This window comes from Triticum aestivum, chromosome 6D, assembly GCF_018294505.1.
Source record: "Triticum aestivum cultivar Chinese Spring chromosome 6D, IWGSC CS RefSeq v2.1, whole genome shotgun sequence".
In the NCBI taxonomy this organism is placed as follows: Eukaryota; Viridiplantae; Streptophyta; class Magnoliopsida; order Poales; family Poaceae; genus Triticum; species Triticum aestivum.
This window is the reverse complement of record NC_057811.1, coordinates 197,255,290-197,260,559: the sequence shown is the minus strand read 5'-3', so window position 1 is coordinate 197,260,559 and position 5,270 is coordinate 197,255,290.

Genomic DNA, 5,270 nt, shown 5'->3' with positions numbered 1-5,270 from the left:
GCGGCCACGTGTCGCCCTCTGACTGGCCGCGGGCGGCGGTGGATCGGCGCGGACCGGACGCGTCCGGCGGCGGAGAGGGAGCGGTGCTAGGGTTTCGGGACCCGGAATTTCGGAGGGGTGCACATATTTATAGGTAGAGGGAGTTAGGAGACTCCAAATGGGGTGCGGTTTTCGCCCACACGATCGTGATCGAACGACCGAGAGCATGAAGGGGGTTTGGATGGGCTAGGGGGCTGTTTTGGAGGGTGTTGGGCTGCAACACTCAAAAGGCCTTGGCGGTTACCCGGTTAACCGTTGGAGCATCAAACGGCCTCCAAATGGAACGAAACTTGACAGGTGGTCTACCGGTGGTATACCAAGGCCACTTGGCAAACCTCGATCCATTCCAAGAACGTTTAACACCCGCTCACGAGAAGAGACAAGAGGGGTGCGCCGGTGCATGTGGGAGTGTCGGATTGCAAAACGGACAACGGGGAAAATGCTCGGACGCATGAGACGAACACGTATGCAAATGAGATACACATGATGACATGATATGAAATGCATGACATGAACAAAATGCAAAACGAAAGACAAAACCCGGCCACGGAGGGGATCTCATAATTTAAAGCCGAAAATGGCAAGAGTTGGAGTTACAAATATGGAAAGTCACATCCGGGGCGTTACACCACGGATGAGCAGTCCTCGGGCAACTGGTCGTGGGAGAATAGGTGGGCGCTCGTGCCTCGGTCCGTCCATAACTGGTCATTGTCCTCGGGAAGGGGGAGTTCAACGGACCACACCATGATCCTGCCAGCGTCTCATGATCCATCCATACTCGCGCGCCCTAGCCATAGGATTCATCTTGGACGATCTCGAGGCGGGCTGCCGTATGTCAGGAGGCCCAGCTGGCTCTAAGCTGGAGCCTTCCACCGTGATAAAGCCACCAACGAAGGGGACCCAACCTTATCCCGCCAGGCTTCCTTGTCTATCGATTGGCCGTATGTGTTGCCGCAGGATGCGCAGCTCTCCACAGGAGGGAGCATAGCCAGGCCATCCCCATCCTTATTTGGTTTTGGCTCGGTCAATAGCATTTCGGTCCTGTAAAAAGTGCTGGTCATGTCCACTTTGGTCGTCTACAGGGTCAGCCTTGTCGGCCTGCCTAAGGCAGCTGGATGGGGTCACCGGTTCCTTGGCAGCTATCGGCACGTCACTCCGTTCGGCAAGGGGCATGGTCTTCCCTTGCAGCGGAGCCGGCGCCGGTGTGGCAGAGGAGGCAACGGGGCCATCAGAACTGCCAGGACCTTACGCTGGGTCCACTGTGCCTCGCGCGCCTTGGCGATCCGCATGTCCCCACCATCACGGTAGTCCCCATCCTCATCCTCCGGCGGTGAAAGGGGTGGTGGCGGCGGCGCCAGGTTGTGTGGCACCCCGGCTCAGAGCGACCGGTTTACCATGCATTGCCAGCCCAGAGACCATGTCTTCTGGCAACACACAATATCTTGGTACAGAAAACAACCGCTTCATTGATGCTAGCGGATCATAGTTTATATTACAACAGGTGTCGAGGCCAAGCGGCACACACGGTGCGGCTGAACAATATGTACATTATTTAGTGAACATAAAGGGGCCTCGATCATAACAACTATGCGACAGCGGAACAACGTCGTAGCGGAAACTCCATAGCACAGGGACACCGATGTGGACACGATCTAGACTCGAGCAGCACTCCTTTCCAATGAGACTTTCCTGAAATCTGGCATGACACGCTAGGTCAGTACATGGAATGTACTTGCAAGCTCACAACATGCATAATCATAATGACAAACAATATCATGATAATTAACCAATTAATAATGCAATAATATTTCAACATGCTGTGATCATGCTCTTGTTATAAAAGTCCCTCGGGACTGGCTTACCAACCGTGATCGTTCTTGGATCACAAACGTACCACCATCATGGTCTTGACTAGGGGTATCTCGTGATCCTTACGGCGATCACAGCCACGACCAATACTTGGTCTCAAACATCTCGATGGCCTTCCTACCATCATCACAGTGCAAAATTCATAACTTAGTGTGCAAAATTTATTAAACGTTGACCCATGGTGTGACCTACTACGAGCGTGTCCGTAACCGTGGACTCGGCTATCGATAGATTATTACACTCTGCAGAGGTAGCACACCATACCCACACCACGGAACCCATGACCTCGCAATCCCATTCGGGTGGACCAACGGCATTCCGACGAAACCCCTCCATTGCCATGACACTCTCCCGGCCACTCTGACTCAATCCCCACTGGGCTAGTCCTGGGTGGCCCCGTGTTTACCAAAGACACAACGACCACCGTCGTGGCCAAAACGATCCCACAAGGGGACCCGGTACCATAATCTCAACAACGGGCACACAAGGTTATGTCTGCTTACCGGGCCAGGGTAAGCATGCCCATAACCTTCCCTAGTTGGAGGCACCGACTAGAGGCATGACAACAGACCGAATCAAGGCCTTCCCATAAAGGCAAATGTGGTTGCACTGGGAACAACTCGATTCAGTGGCACCATGTAACACCCACGATGCGGCTATATCTCCCACGTGTCGAGGCACGACTTAGAGGCATAACCGCATTGTAGGTTTTTTCGCAAGAAGGGTCATCTTCACACAATTCCATGTAATGAACAAGAATGGGATAAAGAGAGTTGGCTTACAATCGCCACTTCACACAATACTTAAATAAATCATACATCAATCAGAGTACACACATAGACCGACTACGGTCAAAGCCAAAAGAAAAGAAGATAACCCAACTGCTAGATCCCCGATCGTCCCAACTGGGCTCCACTACTGATCATCAGGAAACGAAACATATTAACGACCAAGGTCTTCATCGAACTCCCACTTGAGCTCGGTTGCATCATCTGCACTGGTATCATCGGCACCTGCAACTGTTTTGGTAGAATCTGTGAGTCACGAGGACACAACAATCTCACACCCGCGAGATCAAGACTATTTAAGCTTATGGGTAGGAAAGGGTAGTGAGGTGGAGCTGCAGCAAGCACTAGCATGTATGGTGGCTAACATACACAAATAAGAGCGAGAAGAGAAGCAACGCAACGGTCGTGAAGCTAGAAGTGATCCAGAAGTGATCCTGAAACTACTTACGCACAACAATAACACAAGAACCGTGTTCACTTCCCGGACTCCGCCGAAAAGAGACCATCACACCTACACACGCGGTTGATGTATTTTAATTAAGTCAAGTGTCAAGTTCTCTACAACCGGATATTAACAAATTCCCATCTGCCATATAACCGCGGGCACGGCTCTCGAAAGTTTATACCCTGCAGGGGTGTCCCAACTTAGCCCATTATAAGCTCTCATGGTCAACGAAGGATATTCCTTCTCCCGGGAAAACCCGATCAGTCTCGGAATCCCGGTTTACAAGACATTTCGACAATGGTAAAACAAGACCAGCAAAGCCGCCCGATGTGTCGACAATCCCGATAGGAGTCGCACGTACCTCGTTCTCAGGACACACCGGATGAACACTACATACAACTAAAACCAGCCCTCAAGTTTCCCTGAGGTGGCGCTGCAAGTGGCTCTAGTTTTGACCAACACTCCGAGGAGCACTGGCCCCGGGGGGTAAAATAAGATGACCCTTGAGTCTGCAGAACCCAAGGGAAAAAGGCTTAGGTGGCAAATGTTAAAACCAAGGTTGGGCCTTGCTGGAGGAGTTTTATTTAAAGCGAACTGTCAAGGGGGTCCCATAAATCACCCAACCGCGTAAGGAACGCAAAATCAAGGAACATAACACCAGTATGACGGAAACTAGGGCGGCAAGAGTGGAACAAATCACCAGGCATAAGGCCGAGCCTTCCACCCTTTACCAAGTATATAGATGCATTAATTAAATAAGAGATATTGTGATATCCCAACATATCCATGTTCCAACATGGAGCAAACTTCATCTCCACCTGCAACTAGCAACGCTATAAGAGGGGCTGAGCAAACGCGGTAACATAGCCAAACAACGGTTTGCTAGGAAAGGTGGGTTAGAGGCTTGACATGGCAATATGGGAGGCATGATATGGCAAGTGGTAGGTAGCGCGGCATAGAAATAGAGCGAAACAACTAGCAAGCAAAGATGGAAGTGATTTCGAGGGTATGGTCATCTTGCCTGAAATCCCGATAGGAAGAAGAACGAGTCCATGAAGTAGACGAACCAACGTAGTCGAACGGATCCTCACAATCGCAACGTAACCGGAACTATCAAGAAGAAGCAACACCGGAAAGAAGCAAACAACATGGTAAACAACCAAGCATAATCATGGCATGATGCACAATCAAGTATGATGCATGTCCGGTTTAAAGAGGCATGGCATGGCAAAGTGCACAAACAATACTACAAATTAAGTGGAGCTCAAAATGCAACGAGTTGCATATTAACGAAACACCACATCAAATATTTAGTTCTCTCTCGTTTGTGTACCCAACAATATTAAATGTTGTTAAACATGGCAAGGGGTGAAGCATAAATAAACTATCTATTTAGGCAAGTTTAAATGAGGCCGGAAATAACAAACAACAATTCCGGAAAATCCTCATGTGCATATAGCAATTTAATGCAAACAACGGTTTTAAACATTGTAAATGTTGTTATCATGATGCGGATGACATACACAAGGTTTTATGCAATTTAATGAAAAATATTGACATGAGCATGTTATGAAGCATTTGTCACCGTGGTGGAAGAAAGGGTGCCACGGCGGTGAAACGGAAATGGTGCTACGGCAACATCCCGGTTCCGGTAGCTCATGGAGATACCGGTGCAAAAGGAAGCGTGGCGTGAGCGTGTCATGCAAGATGGTGGGGTGGTCCCGGCAACCGGGTTCCCATGGGTCGGTGGCATGGCACGGGAACATGCAAGAAACACGTCAGGCACGTTGCAAACGCGAGCATTTCATGCAACATATGCATTCGTCCACAGGCGGTCGTTCTCGGCGGTATACCTTCAAAGCATGCATATTCGGAACGGAATGACTCCGTGCGATGTAGAGGAAGTAGACGTTCTCGGAACGGTTGTAGTGGAAGTAGTGGTACACGTTTCGGAGAGGGACTTGATGAACCCAACATCTACGGGGCGATGGTAGTGGTGCACGGTTGTCGTGGTACTTGGCATCACATCGTGTAGTCGTACACATTTCGTAGATGTTCATGTCGCCAGTGTCGTGGTACTTGGGGCCTTTTGGGCTTGCTTGTAACGCCCACGATGCGGCTATATCTCC